Source organism: Tamandua tetradactyla, chromosome 13, assembly GCF_023851605.1.
Source record: "Tamandua tetradactyla isolate mTamTet1 chromosome 13, mTamTet1.pri, whole genome shotgun sequence".
Classification (NCBI taxonomy): domain Eukaryota; kingdom Metazoa; phylum Chordata; class Mammalia; order Pilosa; family Myrmecophagidae; genus Tamandua; species Tamandua tetradactyla.
In genome coordinates this window covers 96,273,305-96,295,630 of record NC_135339.1, presented here as the reverse complement: position 1 = coordinate 96,295,630, position 22,326 = coordinate 96,273,305, and the positions used below count along the sequence as shown (strand labels likewise).

Below are 22,326 nucleotides of genomic sequence, written 5' to 3'. Positions count from 1 at the left end.
TGGTAAGTTAACTGTCTAAGTCACATGCTGATGCTTAAACCAGGTCTGATTCCTGAGTCTGGCTTCTGTTCTGGGATCTTCTTTTATTTTTATTTTTTACCATATCACTGTGCTCTCTCACTTATTAATTAATCATATTATTTAATCACTATATTTTAACTTTAATTTGGAAAATTATCAAGCAATAATCAGCTGAATAATTCTCTCATTTTTGTTTTAAAGAGCATTACAAGAACAATGTAGTTCATAACATTAGAGCACTTTCATAGCTTCATTGCAATGAAAAATTTAAAACAGGAAAATGTTCTCTTCATATATAATTTTGGTTTGGCTGCAAAAACTTTCTTATAGTTTTAAAATTTTCTTTATATCATAGTAACTTTGTATGTTCTAAAATTGTTTTCTATAATCTTGACATTTTATTCAGCTAGTCAATTTTCATGTTTTAGCTGCCTTATAAGAGCTTCCAAAGACTTCAGTCTTCCTACAATTTGTTGGTCTTGTAGCTCAAGAAGGATTATCTTTGTATATAGCTTAGAAATTCTTTGTCATAGACGTTCCTCATGTATGTCTTGTCTGCAATAAGAATGTTCAATTTGTAAAATATCTATTCCATAGTTTATATCCTTATCGAAGGAGTCTTCATTGTCTATTCTTCCTTTTCCACAGTTTCATGTTTTCTAGGTATAAGGGAATTAATTGTAGGTCTAGTATCTTCAGTAAGTACAAAAATGGCAATAACAGAACACTTGTTTGCATTTAATTCTTAAACTGTGTGTAATTAGGTTGAATAAGACTGTATTATTCTGTGCTGGTTTAATTTCCATGAAGTCGTTTGTAAAATTTGGGTTAGGAAAATGAATGATAGCTATATCAAGCACTTCTTGAGTCTTCAAAGACTGTTAAATACCTTCTGAATCTGAAGTTCTCATAGTAATATTTGTAGAATTTAGACTATCAAAAGATGTGTGAAGATACTTAGATCAGCACATTGGTTAACTGATGTTTCCAAAGTAGGCTCTGGCTTTTCAATATCTTATTAACCAGGTTAAGAGTTAATATATTATTTTTTATATTTTCTATTTCTTGAGCTGGAAGCTATGCCAAGGCAGTTGAATCAAGTAATTCTGCACATTCAGGGAGCACATCCTTGTTAACATTCTTCCTAATTTTGTAGGCTAATTTGATGCAAATGATTCTTCTTTCCCATCCTCCAATTTCTTCTTCTGAGACTTTTTTTTGGAAGAGCTTTTTTTTTTTTTTTTACATGGGCAGGCACCGGGAATCGAACCTGGGTCCTCGGGCATGGCAGGCAAGCATTCTTACCTGCTGAGCCACCGTGGCCCACCCTTTGGAAGATCTTTATTCTGGGAACCCATGAATCATGTTTCATATTCTTTCACCATGCTTCAAGTCTTTTTTTTTTTTGTCATGTGGAGGAAATAGGTTAAAACTCAGGTTTGGAGTTTCCAGGAAGAGAGCAGGGCAGAGTGGAGTGAGTTCACTTCTGCTCCATGAAACAAGATAGGGGATTGGGAGAAAATGACCAGGTCTGCAGTCCCAGAGTGCGAGGGAACAAGAGTGTTCTCAGGCAGTCTTGGGGAGAACGGTGGAGGGATCAGGATGAGGAGAGCAGGGTGGGCCAAGTGACCAAGATCCCTACTGGGGTGGGCTACAGCAGTGTGGGAGGTGTGATGGGAGGGAGCTGACATCCTCCACTCCAGCCTGCCCAGCAGCCAGCTGGGGAGACCTCTCCACATGGGTCATAATGGACAGCACCTGCAGGGGACAGACCTCAGGGAGAGGGGAGTGATCACCCAGTTGGATGCGGAAATATTTATTTTTTCTTAATATTCTTTTTTTTCTTTTCCTGTTTTTAAAAATATTCGTTCTATATGTTTTTATTGGAAGTATAACTGTTTTTTCATTATGTTTATTTTGATAGATATTTATATTTTTATTGATTATTTTATATTTCTTATTTCACATAATCATTTTTACTATTCCATTTCATTTATTTTTATTATTATTTTCTTCTCTTAAATTTTCTTTCCCTTTGGTGAGAACAAGTCTGACTTCACTCCCAATATATCTTGGGATGTCTCCTTTTGCTTCTGGGGCCTATTATTGTTGAGGTGTGTTTGTTGTTGTTCTTGTTGTTTATTCATATTTTTATTATATTATTATTTATTTATTGTCATTTTTTCTTTTTTTTGAGGGGGTGCCAGGGCAGGGAGTTGAACCTCAGTTTCCTATGTGGTTGGCAGCCATTCTGCTGAAGTATCCATGCATCCTGGCCTAGCTTCTATTAGACTCTCAAGTTAAGCTGTATGCCTTTCATGAGATTTAGGCCTTGATTTGATGGAGAATAACTGACAAAGCAAGTTCAAAAGGAAACCTTCAGTGAAAACCAAGTAAATGCAAAACTTTAGAAGAGTGAAAGAAACCAATTTGAAAAATATCAATATCAAGATAATCTAATGCTCAGAACACAGCAGAACATTACAAAGAACATGAAGATCCAAGCAGAAAGGGCCCAGCCGGATGACCAAATCAAAATTCCAGAGGGGACACAGAATACGAAACACCTACTAAAGGATATGTATAAAGAAATAAAGGATATCAGGAAGAAACTAGAGGAGCATAAAGAAGAATTTGGAAGGTTAAATGTAAATTAGCAGAGCTCACAGAAATGAAAGATATAGTAGACCAAATTAGAAATATACTAGAGACACATGATAGAAAATTCAAGAAACAGAAGTAAAAATAAGTGAGCTAGAAAATGAAACAATTGAACTAGAGCACAGAAAAGAACAAATTGCAAAAAAGAAAGGAAGAATGTAACTGGATCCTAGGGAAATGATGGACAATAAGAGGTACACAGATATAAGAATCATTGGTGCCCCAGAAAGAGAAGAGAAGAGTAAAGGGTTGGGGAAGTTAATTGAAGGTATAATTGGGGAAAACTTCCCAACCTTTATAAATATGCAATAAATGTGAAAATCAAAGAGGCCCAGTGGACTCTAAGTAGAATAAACCCAAACAGGCCTTCTCCAGGATACATACTAATCAAACTGCCAGATGTTGAAGAGAAACAGAAAGTCCTGAAAGAAGCATGAGAAAAGCAATCTACTACATATAAGGGAAAACACATAAGACTGGCTTCAGACTACTTAACAGGCACCATGGAACAATAAGGCAGTGGTATGATATATTTAAGATGCTGAACAAGAAAGTCTTTCAACCAAGAATTCTTTATCCAGCCAAGTTATCCTTCAAAATTGAGGGAGAGATTAAAAACTTTGAGGACAAAGATTAAGAGAACTAGTCAACCAGCGACCTGCCCTACAAGAAATACTAAAGGGAGTCCTGTCAGCTGAAAAAAAACAGACAGGAGGGGGATGCTGAAGGAGGGCACGAAATTGAAAACCATAAGTAATGATAAATTAAAGGAAAAAAAGAAAAAGAAGGAAAATAATATATAGATCTGACAAATAAAAACTGAAGGACAAGATGGCAGTTTCAAGGATGAATTTTATGGTAATTATTTTAAATGTTAATGGGCTAAATTCACCAATTAAAAGATACAGACTGGCAGATGGATCAAAAGACATAATCCATATATATGCTGTTTATGAAATACACATCTTAGACTCAAGGACACAGTTAGATTGAAAGTGAAAGGATAGAAACATCTTCTATGCAAGTTGTAACTAAAAAAAAGCAGGAGTAGCTATTGTAATATCAGACAAAATAGACTTTAAATGTAAAGGCATCACAAGAGATAAAAAAGGACATTACATAATAATAAAAGGGACAATTCACCAGCAAGAAATAAAAATCATATATGCGTATGCTTCCAAAGAGTTCCAAAGTTCATAAGGCACATATTGACAAAACTTAAGGGAGCTATAGACATATTAAAAGTAATAATGGGAGACTTCAATACACAGATCTCCACTGTAGATAGAATACCAAACAGAGGATCAACAAGGAAACAGAGAACTTAAACAGTGGAATCAATTAATTAGGCCTAATAGACATACACAGTCTAATACAGCCAAAAACACAAAAATATACATTCCTGTCTACTGTACATGGAATGTTCTCCAGAATAGATCATATACTGGGAAATAAACTGAGTCTTTTTAAATTTAATAAGATTGAAATTATCCAAAGCACTTTCTCTGATCACAATGGAATAAAATTGAAACTAATAATCAGCAAAGAACTAGAGCTTTCACAAAAATAAAGAGATCAAACAAAATATTCTTAAATAATCAGTGGGCCTAGGAAAAAATTGCTAGAGAAACAGTAAATATCTGGAAATGAATGATAATGAGAATACAGCATATCAAAACTTATAGGATGCAGCAAAGGCTGTTCTGAGAAGGAAATGTGTTGCCCTAAATGCTATATTAAAAAACAAGAATGAGCAAAATTTGAGAATTTAACTGCTCACCTGGAGAACTTAGAGAAAGAATGGCAAATTAATCCCAAAGCAAATAAAATCAGAGAAATAATAAAGACTAAAATAGAAAATAAACAAACTGGAGAATGATAAAACAATAGAAAAATCAATCAAGCCAAAAGTTGGTTTTTTGAGAAAATCAATAAAATTGGACTTCTATCTGAACTAACAAAGAAAAATAGAGAGAGGATGCAAATAACAAAATCAGAAATTGGTGAGAGGGGGTGTTACCACAGATCATGAAGAAATTTTTAAAATCATAAGAGAATGTTATGAACATTATATGCCCACAAAGTAGACAACTGAGATGAAATGGATGAAATGCTGAGAAAACATGAGTTACCTGTACTGACTTGAGAAGATATAGATGATCTCAACAAACCAATTACAAGTAAAGAGATCCAATCAGTCATCAAAAATATTCCCACAAAACAAAAGCACAGGACAGATGGTTTTACAGGAGAATTTAATTAACATTTCAAAAAGCACTAATGCCAATTCTGCTCAACCTCTTCCAAAAATTTGAGGATAAAAGAATGCTACCGGCGGGCCGCGGTGGCTCAGCGGGCAAGAGTGCTTGCCTGCCATGCCGGAGGACCCCGGTTCGATTCCCGGCCCCAGCCCATGTGAAAAACAAACAAGCAAACAAAATATAATAAAACAAGAAAATGTTTAAAGATGTTTCCCTTTCTTCCTCCCTTCCATCCTTCCTTCCTTCTCTCTGTCTTTCCTTCCCTTCCTCCCTCTCTCTTTAAAAAAAAAAAAAAAAAAAAAAAAAGAATGCTACCTAACTCACTTTATGAAGCTACCATCACTCTTAATACAAAAATCATGTAAAAATGATAGAAGCAAAGAAAACTACAGACCAATCTCCTTAATGAACATATATGCAAAAATTCTTAACAAAATGCTAGCAGGTCATAGCCAATTACATATTAAAAGAATTATATATCATGACTGTGCTGGTTTGAATAGGTTATGTACCCTAGAAAAGCCATGTTTTAATCCTAATCAACCTTGTGGGAGCAACAGTTCCTTCTAACCCCTATTCAGTACTGTATGTTGGAAACTTTAATTAGTTTATCTCCATGGAGATATGACTCAATCAAGTGTTGGTATTAAGTATGATTAGGTGGAGACATGTCTCCACCCACTCCAGGTGGGTCTTGATTGATTTAACTGGAATCCTTTAAAAGAAGAAGCACTTTGGAAAAAGCTAGAGAATGAGAGAAAGCCATGAGATTCTGAAAGAGCAGAGAAAGCCACAGAACCAGAAAGCAGAGACTCCACCAGCCAGCAACTTTTGGAGATGAAAAAGGAAAACACCTCCCAGGGAGCTTCATGAATCAAGAGTCCTGGAGAGGAAGCTAGCAAACTTTGCCATGTGCCCTTCCAGCCAGTAGAGAAATGCTGAACACCATCAGCTTTCTTGAACCAAGGTATCTTGACATGATCCTATACTTAGAAAACCCTGAGAAATCTATAGCAAAGCTACTTGAGCTAATAAACAAATTCAACAAAGTGGTGGAATACAAGATTAATGTGCAAAAATCTGTAATGTTTCTATACACAAGCAATGACCTATCTTTGAGGTGACAACTAAAGAAAAACTTCCATTCAAAATAGTGACCAGAAGAATCAACTATCTAAGAATAAGCCTAACCAGGGATTGTCAGGGATTTATACACAGGAAAACTACAAAAAATTACTAAAAGAAATTAGAAAGTCCTAAATAGATGGAAAGACATTCCTTGCTCATGGATAGGAAGGTCGAATGTCATCAGGAAATCAGTTCTACCCAAACTGGTCTACAGATTCAATGCAATACCAATCAAAATCCCAAGAACCTACTTTGAAAACTTGGAAAAGCTGGTTATCAAATTTATTCCATATAAATAAGAAACCCTGAATAGCTACAGATATCCTAAAAAGGAAGGGCAACTTGGGAGGACTATCACTTCCTGTTTTTAAAGCTGACCAGTGGAATAGAATCAAGACTGCAGAGATTGACTACCAAATTTATGGACATTTGATCTTTGATAAGGTCCCCAAATCCACTGAACCCTAGTTCTAGACAAAATAGTCTTTCCAATAAATGGGCATAAGGGAACTGGATTCCAATAGTCAAAAGAATGAAATAGGACCCCTACCTTACACCCTATATAAAAATTAATTCAAAATGAATTAAAAACCTAAATGTAAGAGCCAGCACCATTAAACTTCTAGAAGAAAATGTAGGGAAATATCTTCAAGATCTACTAATAGGAAAAAGCTTCTTAAATTTTACACCTAAAGCACAAGCTATAAAAGAAAAAGAAAATAAAAATAAAAAGACAAGCGGGAACTCCTTATGATTAAGAGCTACTGTCCTCATGGTTTAAAAGGTGAAAAATCAGCCAATTCAATGGGAGAAAATATTTGGAAACTACATATCAGATAAAGGCTTGATATCCTGTGTACATAAAAAAAAATTATACACCTCAACAACAAAAGATCAAACAATCCAGTTATAAAATGGGCACAGGAAATGAATAACCACTTTTCTGAAGAGCCAATACAGATGGCTAAAAAAGCACATGAAGAGCTGCTCATCTTCATTGGCTATAACGGAGATGCAAATTAAGATGACAATGAGCTATCACCTCACACCTATAGGAATGGCTGCTATTAAACAAACAGGAAAATATAAATGTTGGAGAGGATGCAGAGAAATCTCATTCACTGTTAGTGGGAATGTAAAATGGTTCAGCTGCTGTGGAAGTCAGTTTGGTGATTCCACAGAAAACTAAATACTGAGCTGCTGTATGACCTGGCAATACCAATACTCAGAATATGCAGAAAAGAGCTGAAAGCAGTGTCACAAAGAGACATTTACACACTGATGTTCATAGCAGCATTATTCACAATTGCCAAGAAATGAAAACAATACAGGTGCCATCAAATAGATGAGTGGGTAAACAAAATGTGGTATATGCATATGATGGAACATTATGCAGCAGTGAGTCAAAATGACATCCTGAACCACCTGACAAGAGAGATGAGCTTTGAGGACATAAGATGGAGTGAAATAAGCCAGACACAAAAGGACAAATGTTGTATGATTTCATTGTTATGACCCTAGTAAAGCTTTCAGTGTTTTGGAGTAGCTAGAAGGAAAAACCTGAGATGAGAATGGTAGCCCATAACAAACTCTGGGACCTGTTCTGTAGCTATTTGTTGAAGTGTGCTTTGAAAATTATTGCTTTCCTCTTTCATTACTTTGTATATATACATTTCTCTGCATCCTCTCCAACATTTATATTTTCCTGTTTGTGTAATAGCAGCCATTCCTATAGGTGTGAGGTGATAGCTCATATATATGTATCTTATATTTTACAACAAATAAAACAGTAAAAAAACCCTGAAAATTATAAGAAGCTATAGTAATAGTAATATTAGATAAAATAAATTCCTGAAATCAAAAATTTGAAAATATTTAGTAACATACATCACCACTACAGCAAAGTTGATATTTGTAATAACTTTCTACTTGATGTTTTGAGAGCATACACAGTTTTGATAGTTAATCAAATGATATTGAAGATAGTGTTTAATATTTAGAATTTTTAAAAATCTGGTATTTGTATCTGTAGATGTTTTTCTTCCCTGCTTTAATTTTAAGTTGGTTTATGAAATATGTTGTGCAAACAGGCTCTACAGCAATTATTTTTAACTTGTTTTATTGTATAATACAGTATGTGTACAAAACAAAGACAGAAAAAAAGTAATAATTTTCAAAGCACTCTTCAACAAATAGTTACAGGGCAGTTCCCAGAGTTGGTCATGGGTACAGTGATTATTTAGAATATTTATTTTAATTTTCCTATGGATAAACTAACTAAGATATCCATTTAGGTGGTTAAGATTGTCATAGGTTAGTTGTAAAAGCATTTGTATCTTTATATTTTCCTGCAATCAGGAAAGTGGTTAGTAGCATAGGTCATTATGATAGCAATGTAGATATTTGTAATAATTTTCTACTTGATGTTTTGAGAACATTCACAGTTTTGACAGCTGATCTAATGGTATTTATGTTAGTGTTTAATGTTAAGAATTCAAGAAACTTTGATATCTGAATTTGCAGATTTTTTCCTTGTTGCCTTAATTTTAAATTGGTTTATAAAACTTACTGTGCAAACACAAGTTTTATAATGATTATTTGGATTTTTTACTTAAATATGCATATGAATAAGCTAAGATATCCATTTTTGGTGGCTCTAAGCATATTATTTGTTTTCTTAAATGAAAGCAAACAAACAAAAAACAGCTTCAAGGCAGTCAACAGTGACTTAGTGGCAGAGTTCTCACCTACCATGCTATGCTGGAGACTAGGGTTCAATTCTTGGTGCCTGCCCATGTGAAAAAAAAAAACAGCTTCAAGTCTTTATCATTCCATCCCAGTGGCTCCAACAGCAAATCACCCCACAGGTGTGGGCACTGCTGAGTGATGCCCTGGAGAGCGGGGCCCAGCGAGGGGTGCAGGCTAACCCTTTACTTTTAATCTAATGATCCTTATATTTCAAGGGTGTTTCTTGAGGCAGCATATACCCAACTGTTGATGTTTTTAAAATCTTCTCTGGTTGTTGCTGATTTTAAATGGTAGATTTAGACTATTCATACTTAAACCAATTATTGATATGATTGAATTATTATCTGTCATATTTATAACTGTTTTCCATTCCTTGCCTTTGTTCTTTTTCTTTCCTTCCTTCCTTCTTTCTTTTCTTTCTTTCTTTCTTTTTGGTCTTCCTCTGGTTTCAATTGAACATTGAATATGATTGTATTTTCTTTCCTCCCCTAGCATTTTTATTAAAACTTCTTTTTAAAGTTCTTTTGTTGTTGGCTTAAAGTTAGCAATATTCATTTACAGTTAAATTAAGTCCACTTCCAACAACACTATAGTGCTTCGCAGGTAATGCGAGTGTCTTAACCTGCGTCACCCGAATCCTTCCCATCACCCCAGACATGGCAGATCTACATGCTACCACGATCCAACGCGCTGTTGCTGTTCTCATTTGAATAGTCATTTGTGAGATCAATTAAGAATGAGAAAAGCAAACAGATTTTACTTTACTGCCATGTATTCCTTTTGAACACTCTTTCTTTTTTATGTAGAGCAAGGTTTCTGACCTATATCAATTTCCTTCTCTCTGAAGAAGTACTTTTAACATTTTTTGCAGGGCATGTCTACTGGCAACAAAGACTCAATTTTTGCTTATTGGAGTAAATCTTTATTTCTTCAGTATTGAGGTATAATTTGCTGGATATAGAATTCTAGGTTGGTGTATTTTTTTCTCTCATTAATTTTGATATTTCACTCTAATCTCATCCTGCTTCTCTGGTTTCTGAAGAGAAGTCTTACAGAATTCTTACTGTTGTTCTTCTGTAAGGAAGGTGTTTTTATTTTTTGTTGGTTTGTATTTTGCTCATTTCAAGATTTTCTTCTTGTCTTTGATTTTCTGTGGTTTGGATGTGATGATCCCAGGTGCAGTTTCTTTGATATTTGTCTTGCTTTCTGCTCTGTGCATTTCCTGCATCTGGGCTTGGTGTCTTTCATCAATTTCGGAAAATCCTCAGCCATTATGACTCTATACCTTTCTTCTGTTCCTCTCCGTCCACTCTTCCCCTTCTGGTATTCCCATTAACCATATGATCTCCCATTTATAATTGTCCTACAGTTCTTGTATATTCTGTTCCATTTTTTTCATTCTTCCTACTCTTTGCAATTCAGTTTTAGGAGTTTCTGCTGACTCATCTTCAAGGTCTCTGATTCTTTCCATGGTGTGTCCCATCTACTGGTTATCCCATTATCATGGTCAGCTTCATGTGTCAACTTGACCAAGTGGTGGTACCTGTTTGTCTGGTTGGGCAAGTGCTGGTGTGTCTGTTGCGATGAGGACATTTCATAGAATTAAATCATGATCATGTCAGCTGCATCCACAGCTGATTCCATTTGTAATCAGCCAAGGGGAGTGTCTTCTGCAATGAGTGATGCTTAATCTGATCACTGGAAGCCTTTTAAGGAGGATTCAGAAGAGACAGGCTGTCTTCCTGCTTCGGCTGGCAAGCCTCTCCTGTGGAGTTCATCCAGACTCTCCATCGGAATCGTTGGCTTCACAGCCTGCCCTGTGGATTTTGGACTCTGCATTCCCATGGTCATGTGAGACACTTTTATAAATTTTATATTTATGAATATTTCCTGTTGATTCTGTTTCTCTAGAGAATCCTAACTAATACACCTATGAAAGGCATTCTTCATTTCTGTGAGTGTTTTCAAATGTAATACTCTCTTATTCTTTTTTAAAGTATTAATCTCTCTGCTTAAATTACCAATCCATCTTGCACATTGTCCACTTTTTCCATTAGGGCTGTAAGCATATTAATCATAGTTATTTAAAATTCCTTATCTTATGATTCAAATATTTCTGCCATATCTGAGTCTGATTTTGACACTTGTCCTGCCTCTTTAATGTATTTTTCATGTTGTACATTATGAAAGTTTTTGTTGAACACTAGATACGGTGTACCAGGTAACAGGAAATGAGGTACAATGACATTCAGTATGAGGTTTAAAATGTTGGTGGCTAAGCAAAAGCTGTAAGAGTTAATCACTAAAATCTACTCTAGTGTCTTTGTTGTGTGTCCCCTGTTGACTCCAGGTTTCCTAGAGGCTTCATTAATAAGGTCCCAGCCTTTCAGTTCTTTCTGGTGTAATTCCCTGCAATTACATGGGAACCTACCCATGCAGCAGTAAGGTGAGAGGCGTGGGAGGAAGAGTTCCAAAATCTTATGGTTTGGTCTCAATCACTGACTAGGATTTTGCACCTAAGCAATAATATTTACAAATGATTCTCAGCTGCATGCCTGCTTGGGGCAGACAGAATGTCAGTAGGTGGCTCAAATTGGGTATTCTCCTTACCCCACATCAAAATCTAGAGGGGGCTGGAGGTGAGGTTTTCTTTTGCTCCCTAACAGTCAGATTCTGGTACAATGGATTACTTTGAAGGAAAGAGAACAGAGCACTATGGACATATTTCAAAATGATTACTGTACCCTTCTGAGGTTAGAACAAGCCAGCCCAGCTCGAGGCATCTGTTAGCCCTGCAAGCCCCAGGGTGAAATCAAATTCTAAACTGCAGCCTGCTATGAGGACAAGCTCCAGGAAACTGCTTAACCACAGGCCAGTGCACTAGCTGGGGGATTTTTTGCCCCAGTTCTCAGAAAAGGTAGAGAAAAACAGAGAGGGAAGGAAAGGAAGGTCTGCTCAAGGGGGATTAGAAATTTCCACTGTTAAGTTGGAGACCCTCTACGGCTAGCTTTAAGCTCACCAGCACAGTGAAAAGCAACACTTATAATTCCACCCCCAGTCTTATCAGCAATGCCCACCCTCACTGGGCACCCTATTTCAATAAACCCCTCTGCTGCTGTCTGCTCTGCTGATCTTTCATTCTTTTAATGATGAGAGAATAGACATGACTTGGAGCTGGGCCCCAGCATCAGCCAGTGCTGGCCAAGCTCTGGTTATACTTCCATCACTGGACGCCTGAGAATTTCCTCCATTCTTCACAGTGGGAACCTGGTGAGGCTCCTGGAGGTAAACCCTGAAATTCATGTGAACTCCCTTTGAAATAAGCCCCTGGCTGTTTATCCCTGAATTTAGACCAAACAGGGCCTTCCATGATTAATCAATTACAGTCAAGCATTCTGACTGCTACTGATTGTGGACAAGAGCTTTGTCCCTGGAGTTCTTCTCCAGATAAACTGTTTTTCTTAACACACCTCTCTCATACTTGTGGGGCAGTGGTTTGAGCTGTGACCTCAGTTCTCTCATGATCTAGGAAGAGTTCCTGTTTCTCAGTTTTTCTAGCTTCTTCCTGTATGTCAGAATGGGGGCAAAGGCTCCCATGCTCCGCACATGCAGATGTGACACCAGAAACTTCACCATGAACATGAAAGACACTTTAAACAGATAAAGCAGTTCAGAAAACTCCTAAGCACTTCAAATCTTGGCTGGCTGGAGGGTGCTCACATGCACCCAGTGAGGCTTTGCTCAGCACAGAGAGGTCAAGCGTCAGTGCCCTACCCAGGAAAAGGCTTCCCCAGCCTCATCCACATCAAGCAGGCTCCTGTGAGGTGTGGTCTTCCTGCATGGGCTTCAGATATGACTCAGAAAAACCCAGTTTAAAGAGAGAAGCCTTAGCTGTGTGACATAACCCCAGGAAGATATGAACACTACCGGAGTCCAGCTCCATGGTGAGCACTTAGATGGAGTCAGCATCTGCTGAGAGCATAGCACCATTTTCTTATGTTCTGTGCCCTCAGGGGAAGCACCAGGCTCTTCTTCTTGCTTGTGAAAGCCCAGGAATCAGCCACTCTTCAAGGAACACTGGTTCCTTTCATTAGAGAATTTTCTTTATAGACCCAGATCTGAGGATGAGTCTGTCTCTTGATATTGGGGTGCCCTGCTTCAGGTCTCTGCAGTGGACACAGTTAGTATAGGAACATTTCTAAATCCAGCACAAAACTCACCTATAGGCATTACTGTATCTACCCATGAGTATTTTTAGAAACAAGGGTGCATATTAATACCTCCGTTGCTAATCCAACAACACTTGGCTTATTCTGCTGCAACCCCCACCCCGGTCCATTTCAAATTTCTTTCTCCAACATAGGGGAGAATCAACCCTGAGTAGCTACTACACATTCACAATTTGCTCAACGCTCATATACAAAAAAAAAAAGCAAAAGAACTGCTGATACACTACTCGGTACCCAGCAAAAAGAAAATTTACCAACTTGAGTACCATGTTGGTTGGCAATTCTTTTTTCTGTTACCCTTGCAGAACCCAGCTATAACATTGGACCTAGGATGTGCTGAAGCCTTGCTCCTCAATTCTAGGGGACACCCGACATCCTTACATGATGGCAGGTGATTGGGACAGCATCGTCCATCTTAAAGTTGGCCCAATCTCTATTCACAAAGGGCTTCATCCTGCACACTTAGAGCTGCCTCCCCAAAGCCTGCTCCTCCCCAGCCCAGTTTTTGTATCCTCTGCATCCTTCCCAGGGCCCTGTCTACCTTCACCACCCCATAGCTGCTGTGTGAAGGTTACTCTGTGTCCACAAGGGTAAAGAATCTGTTTTGGATCTTTTGTTCACCTCATTTTTGGCACTGTATGGACTATTATGGATTCAAATGGACTTTAGACAGCTAATTGTGCCAATTTTTGTACATGCTCCATATTTTTTTTAACTACTATCATCAGGGCCTGAGAACCTGCCTTCATTCCACAGATCCTTGTGGTTTCCTTGTGATGTGTCATGCAGTCTTCAGACCTTGGTGGACAGTGGCAAAGGCAAGAAGAAGCTCCCGTACCAGCAGGATAAAGGCAAGATGATATAAGGATTATAAACATATACACACATTACAACAAGCCCCTAAAATATGTGAGGAAAAAATGACAGAATTGAAGGGAGAAAAAGATAGTTCTACAATAATTGTTGCAGAGTTATTAAACAAATAGACTTAAAGGACCTATATTGAACATACCCAACAGCAGACTACATGTTCCTCCCAAATGAACATGCAGCATTTTCTAAGAGTGACCATATATTAGGCTTTGGATTAAATCTTAGTAAATTAAAAAAATATCAAAATTAGATGATTATCTTATCAGACCACAACATAATTATTTTCATGATAAAATCTTTGATGCACAAAATTTTTTGTCTTGTTGAGGTCTGATTTATCAATTTTTTCTTTTTTTGATCATATTTTGGATGTAAAGTCTAAGAAACCATTGCTTAATGCAGGGTCTTGAAGATGCTTTTCTATGTTTCTCCAAGACTTTTTTAGTTATTGTCATTATGCTTAGGTCTTTGATTCTCTTTGAGTTGATTTAAGTATATGGTGATAGTTTGGGATCCACTTTCATCATTTGCATATGGCATCCAGGTTCCCATCACCATTTGTTGAAGAGACTATTCTTTCCCAATAGAATGGACTCAGAACCTTGTTAAAAGTCAGTTTTCCATAGATGTGAAGGTTTATTTCCAAACTCTCAATTCAATTCTATTGGTCTATATCTTTTCCTTTGTGCCAATACTATGATGTTTTGATTGCAGTGGCTTTGTAATAAGTTTTAAGATTGGGAAGTGTCAGTCCTCCTGTGCTGGTTTGAAAGGAAGTATGCCCCCTAAGAAAAGCCATGTTTTAATATATATCCCATTTCATAAAGGTAGAATAATCCCTATTCAATACTGTATATTTGAAACTGTAATGAGATCATCTCCCTGGTTGATGTGATTTAGTTAAGAATGGCTGTTAAACTGGATTATGGGATGAGATGTCTCCACCCATTTGAGTGGGTTTTGATTAGTTTCTGAAGTCCTATAAAAGAGGAAACATTTTGGAGAATGAGAGATTCAGAGAGATTCAGAGAGAGCAACACTACAAAGCAGAGAGTCCACCAGCCAGTGACCTTTGGAGATGAAGAAGGAACACGCCCCCCGGGGAGCTTCATGAAATAGGAAGCCAGGAGAGAAAGCTAGCAGATGATGCCGTATTCGCCATGTGCCCTTCCAGCCAAGAGAGAAGCCCTGACTGTGTTCACCATGTGCCATCTCACTTGAGAGAGACCCTGAACTTCATCGGCCTTCTTGAACTAAGGTATCTTTTCCCTGGATGCCTTTGATTGGACATTTCTATAGACTTGTTTTAATTGGGACATTTTCTCGGCCTTAGAACTGTAAACTAGCAACTCATTAAATTCCCCTTGTTAAAAGCCATTCCGTTTCTGGTATATTGCATTCCAGCAGCTAGCAAACTAGAACACCTCCCATTCTGTTATTTTTTCAAAATGGCTTTGGCTATTCATGCCCCCTACCCTTCTAGATATAGTTGACAATTGACTTTTCGTTCTCTCTAGAGAAGGCTCTTAGAATATTGAAAGGGAGTCCATTGAATATGTAAATCACTTTGTTTAGAATTTACATCCCAACAATGCTTAGGCTTTTAATCCATGAAAAATGAATGCTCTTCTATTTGTTTCAGTCTTTATGATTTCTTTTACCAATGTTTTGTGACTTTCTGTGCATATGTCCTTTACATCATGGTTAGATTTTTCCCAGATATTTGATCTTTTAGTTGCTATTGTAAATGGAATTTTTCTTTGATTTCTTCCTCAGGTTGTTGTTTCTAGGTGATAGAAACATTACTGATTTTTTGCATATGGCTCTCATACCCTACCACTTTCCAGAATTCATTTATTAGTTCTAGTAACTTTGTCGTGGGCTTTTCAGGATTTTCTGTATATAGGGTCATATTATCTGCAATTAGAAATATTTCACTTCTTTCTTTCCAACTTGGATGCATTTTATTTCTTTCTCTTGTCTAATCACTCTGGTAGGACATCCAGTACAATGATGAATAACAGGACATCCTTTTGCATCGTTGTTTTGTTTCTGATCTTAGAGGGAAAACTTTAGGTCTTTCACCATTGATGAGGATGATAGCAGTGTTTTTTATTTCATGTATATCTTTTATCATGTTGAGGAAGTTTCCTTCTATGCTTTGTTTCTGAAGTGTTTTTATTAAGAAGGAATGCTGGATTTTGTCATATACCTGTTTTGCTTTAATTGTGATGATCATGTGCTTTTTACCCCTTCCTTGTGTTAATGTCATGTATTATATTAATTGATTTTCTTTATGTTGAACAACCATTGCAAAACTGGGAGAAATCCCACTTAATCATAGTGTATACTTATTTTAATGTACTCTGGAACTCAGTTAGTTAGTATTTTGTTGAGAATTTTTTGTCAGTTCTCACAAGTGATATTGGTCTGTAATTCTCTTTTCTTGTGGTGTCTTTATCCAGCTTTGGAATTGGGATTACTTAGGCCCATAGAATGAGTTAAGGAGTTGTTTTGGTTTGCTAAAGCTGCTGGAAAGCAATATATCAAAAATGGGTTGACTTTTCAATGGGGATTTATTAGACTACAAATTTATTGTTCTAACTCAATGAAAATGTCCAAATTAAGGCATCAAGAGAAAAACACCTTCTCTTAGGAAAGGCTGCTGGCACCCAGATTACTCTGTCACATGGGAGGGCACATGATGTTGTCTGCTCCTCCTTCTCTCCTGGGTGATGGTTTCAATGACTTTCACCAAATGTCTCTGGGCATTTCTCTCTCTAAACTCTCTCTTTTGGTGTTTCTGCCTTTATACTCTTCACAAAGGACTCTGGTAAAGGATTAAGACCCACCTTGTATTGGCTGAGTCACATCTTAATTGGAATAGCCTAATCCAATGGCTCCACTCAGAATAGGTCTGTCTTCACAGGAATGGATTTAAAGAACGTGGTCTTTTCTGGGGTACATAACAGATTCAAACCAGCACAGAAATGTTCCCTCCTCTTTACTTTTTTGGAAGAGTTTTATCAGGATTTAAGTTCATTCTTCTTCTTAGAATGTTTGGTAAAATTTGTCTGTAAAGTCATCTGACCCTGGGCTTTCTTTGTTGGCAGATTTTACATTTCTGATTCAATCTCTTTATTGGTTACTATTTTTTCCAGATCTTCTATTTCTTCTAGGGTCAGTGTAAGCAGTTTGCTTGTTTCTGCAAATTTTCCATTTCATCTCAGTTACCTAATTTTGCCATACAGTTGTTCATAGTATTATTTTATAACTTTTTTCTTTCTTGAGATACCACACTTTGATATCTGAATTAGCTCATTGAATCCTAACTCCTTTTTCTTGGTTGGTATACTTAAAGGTTTGTCAGTTTTATTGATGGTTTCAAAGCACCAACTTGTGGTTTGTTGATTCTTTCTATTTTCTTTTAAATTCTCTATTTTACTTGTCTTTGTTATTTACTTCTTTTTGTTTGCTTTGAGTTGGATTTTCTCTTCTTTTCTAGACCTTCCAATTGTGCAGTCAGGCCTCTGATTTGAGATCTTTCTTCTTTTGTAACATAAAAATGTAGAGCTATAAGTTTTCCTCTCAGCACTGTCTTTGATGCATTCCATAAGTTTTGGAATGGTTTTATTTACTTCATTTGCCTCTAGTTAGTTCCCAATTTCCTTTGTAATTTCCTCTTTAACACCTTAGTTGTGTAAGAGTTTATTGTGTAATTTCCATATATTTGTGAATTTTCCAATTCTTTCTCTGTTGTTGAGTTCTAGCTTCATTCCATTCTTGTTGGAGAAGATGCATTATATGATTTATATATTTTTTAATTGATTGAGACTTGTTTCATGACTTACCATATGGTCTATCATGGAGAATGAGTCACATACATAACAGAAGAATATTTATTCTTTTGCTTAGAGCTGAAGTGTTCTCTCTACATATAACTGCTATTTCCACCTAGTTTAGGAATCATTCAAATCTTCTATTTCCTTACTGATCTTCTGTCCAGACGATCATTATCAAAAGTGGTGGATTTAAGGAGTGCTGTCATCAATGTGGTGGTGTAAACAGCTACTGAAAACCTTTCCCCAGTGATTGAACAAACAAAAAGGATGATTCTCACTTGTCTGAACTCTGGAGGAAGGTATAGAGTGGAGAAGGATCCCATAATTGCTGAATCAAAGAAAGAGAGAAATAAAAGTTAGGAAACATCTCCCCTAGGCTGGTTGGTCCTTTCCCCTCCCCTTCACTCAGTCCCATGCAGCTCGTCAAGTGCCCAGAGGCAGCAGCATGGATCATTTCCCCTGCCTACCATGAGCACAGACTATAAAATCTTTCACAACAGTGAGACAGAACCCCATCTATTTTCCAGACAAAGAGACCCAAGCCCACAGCGATGCACTGCAGGACTCAAGCCACAGGGGGTGGGATAAAAAAGGATAGCAAGGAAGTGCTTCCAAAATGGCAGATCTGGGATGGAACTGCAAAATCTTCCCTAAAAGCAGCAAGCAGCTAGGCAGAAACTCGCAAAATCAACTATTTGTAGTTCTGGGGGGCAAGGGAGGACATTTCAATGCTATGGTCAGTGAGGGATTAAGAGGCTGAGGAAACATGTACTGAGACAGTATTTCCAGCTCTGAGTCCTGGTGCCCATCCCCCACCCCTGAGGGAAACAGAAGCAGGTGGCCAAATCCTTGCCTGGGGATTGGCTGCAGACTGAAGCAGCTGGAGAAGTTCTCCACTACAAGTGATGTGGGGGGCACAGCCCCACATAGAACCATATCTTGGCCAGTGAAATGAGTGAACAGGAACCCACAGTGTCAGCCCCACTTGGTCAGATGCAGCCTGGGCTCCAGGAGGCAAACAGCTTCTGAGGATGATTGGGTCACCAGACAGTACCATCTGCTAGGCAGGCCAGAAAGTACAGGGGAACTTCAGGGATTTTCAAAGCCTCTCCAGTCCCTATTTCAGGCATATTGGACCTGATTTACACCCCCTGCATTGGTACCTGGCCCTGTTTTGGCTCAGAAATATATACAACCCAAATGTTAAAGCTGTAGACTTATACAAACCCAGGCAACAACTAAATCCTCAACAAGAGAGAGAAACAGACCTTCATAATAGACCCACCAAGATAGTCAGATAACCAAAGATCAGCAAAAATTCACAAAGAGTACTAAAACTCAAGAAGAAATGGTCCAGTCAAAGGAGCAAATCTAAAAGTCAAAAGAGACACAGAATATGGAACAACTAATCAAAGATGTGCAAACAAATCTCATGAATCAATCCAAGACAATGAAGGAAAAAGAGATAAAAGATATTGAGAAGACACTAGAAAAGTATAAAGGAGAAATTGAAAGAATACATAGAAAAATAATATATATTATGGAAATAAAAGACACTGAAGATGAAATTAAAAATATACTGGGAGTGGGCAATGGTGGCTCAGTGGCAGAGTTCTCGCCTGCCATGCCAGAAACCCAGGTTCAGTTTCCAGTGCCTGCCCATGTAAAAAATAAATAAACAAATACATGTATAAACTGGTACACACAAAAACATGTTGGTAGAGGCAAAACAAAGCATCAATGAACTAGAAATCTGATCGACCAAATTTGAATATGCAAAAGATCAAATGGAGTAATTTTTTCCTTTAAAAAAAGGAAAAATTTGAGCAGGGTCTCAGGGAAATGATTGACAAATGATTGACACAAATATATGCATCATGGTGTCCCAGGAGGAGAATAGAAGGGGAAAGGTCCATGAGGAATATTTGAAGAAATAGTGGCTGAGAATTTCCCAAACCTAATAAAGTAGATAAATATGCAAATTCTATAAACCCAACATACTCAAAACAAAATAAATCTGAATAGATCCACTCTAAGACATATAATAATCAGATGGCCCAATGACAAAGAGAAGGAGAAAATTCTTAAAGCAGCTAGAAAATGTGATTCATCACATACGAGGGAGGCCAAATAAGATTAAGTGTTGACATCTCATCAGACAGAAGGCAATGATATATTTAAATATGATATATTTAAGATACTGAAAGTGAAAAATTGCCAGCCAAGCATTCTCTATCCAGCAATGCCATCTTTCAAAAGAGGGAAAGTCTAAGAAACTGAAAGAATCCATTAATAAGGGACAAGCACCATGAGAATTACTAAAGGGAGTCCTGTCAGATGAAAAGAAAAGACAAGAGAGAGAGGTCTGGAGAAGGGCACAGAATTGAAAAAAAATTAGTAAGGGTAATTTAAAGAATAAAAAAAAGAGGAAAAATGATGTGAGAAATAAAATCCAAAGGATAAAATGGTTGAATCAAGAACTGCTTTTGTAGCAATAGATTTGAATATATATTTTTTACAAACCAATCACTTTAATGAGTATAGATGCAAAAATCCTCAACAAAATACTCACATGTTGAATCCAGCAGTGCTGTAAAAGAACTATACACCATGACCAAGTGGGATTTATTCCATGTATGCAAGTCCAGTTCAACAAAGAAAATCAATTAATGTGATACACTACATCAATAAATCAGAGCAGAAACACCACAAGACCATCCTTACGCAGAAATGGCATTTGATAAAGTTCAACTTCCTTTCTTTTTTTCCTCATGCAAAAACATTTTTTAATTTGTACATTTAGTCACTATTCTTGGACACTCTAGGCATTCTTAGATTATATCATCTCAGTCTTTATCATCTATTTTTCCTTCTGATTTCATTTGTGTCCCCAGCCCTCCTCCCTCTATCATTCTCACATTCAGCTTCATTCAGTGTATTTACATTATTGTTTTACAGTTAGGTAGTATTGTGCAATCCATTCCTGAATTTTTACAATCAGTCTTGTTGCACAATCTGTATCCCTTCAGCTCCAATTACACAATATCTACCTTATTTCTATCTCCTGATAGTCTCTGTTCTTAACTGAAATTCTCCAGGTTCATTCACTAATGTTAGTTCATATCAGTGAGACCATGCAGTATTTGTCCCTTTGTTTCTGGTTAATCTCACTCAGCTTAATGTCGTCAAGGTTCATCCATGTTGTTACATGCTTCATGACTTTATTCTGTCTTACAGCTACATAATATTCCATTGTATGTATATACCACAACTTGTTTAGCCACTCATCTGTTGATGGACATTTTGGTTTTTTCCATCTTTTGGCAATTGTAAATAATGCTGCTATAAACATTGGTGTGCAAATGTCCATTTGTGTCCTTGCCTTCATGTCCTCTGAGTAGATACCTAGCAATGGTATTGCCAGATCATATGGCAATTCTATACTTAGCTTCCTGAGGAACTTCCAGACTGCCTTCCACAGCGGTTGTACCATTTCACATTCCCACCAACAATGGATAAGTGTGCCTCTTTCTCCACATACTCTCCAGCACTTGTCATTTTCTGTTGTATTGATAATGGCCATTCTGGTGGGTGTGAGATATCTCATTGTGGTTTTGATTTGCATTTCCCTAAAAGTCAGGGAAGTTGAGCAACTTTTCATGTGCCTTTTGGCCATTTGTATTTCCTCTTCTGAGAAGTGTCTGTTCATATCTTTTGCCCATTTTGTAAGTGGGGTGTTTGTCTTTTTGTTGTTGAGTTGAACAATCTCTTTATATATTCTGAATACTTGACCCTTATCTGATATATCATTTCCGAATATTGTCTCCCATTGTGTAGGCTGTCTTTTTACTTTCTTGACAAAAGTTTTTGATGCACAGAAGTGTTTAATTTTGAGGAGTTCCCATTTCTTTCCTTCTTTCTTCAATGCTCATGCTTTGGGTATAAGATCTAGGAAACCACCTCCTATTATAAGATTTATAAGATATCTCCCTGCATTTTCTTCTAAAAGTTTAATGGTCTTAGATCTAATGTTTAGGTCTTTGAACCATTTTGAGTTAATTTTTGTATAGGGTGTGAGATATGGAGCCTCTTTCATTCTTTTGCCTGTGGATATCCAGTTCTCTAGGCACCATTTATTGAAGAGACTGTTCTGTCCCAGGTGAATTGGCTTGACTGCTTTAGCAAAGATCAATTGTCCATAGATGAGAGGGTTTATATCTGAACACTCTATTCTGTCCCATTGGTCAGTATATCTACCTTTATGCTAATACCATGCTGTTTTGACCACTGTAGCTTCATAATATGCCTTACATTCAGGTAGTGTGAGACCTCCAACTTCATTTTTCTTTCTCAGGATATTTATAGCTGTTTGGGTCACCCTGCCCTTCCAGATAAATTTGGTTATGGGTTTTTCTATTTCTGAAAAGTAAGTTTTTGGGATTTAAATTGGTATTTCCCTGAATTTATAAATCAATTTAGGTAGAACTGACATCTTAACTGTATTTAGTATTCCAATCCATGAACATGGTATGCCCTTCCATTTACTTAGATCTTCTGTGATTT

At 37.1% G+C, this 22,326-nt stretch overlaps 1 pseudogene; it reads right to left on the bottom strand.

Moving 5' to 3' along the window:
* Positions 1 to 365: 365 nt before the first annotated feature.
* On the bottom strand, positions 366 to 12,762 carry LOC143653447 (THAP domain-containing protein 5 pseudogene; annotated as a pseudogene).
* Between the last annotated feature and the right edge of the window lie 9,564 nt (positions 12,763 to 22,326).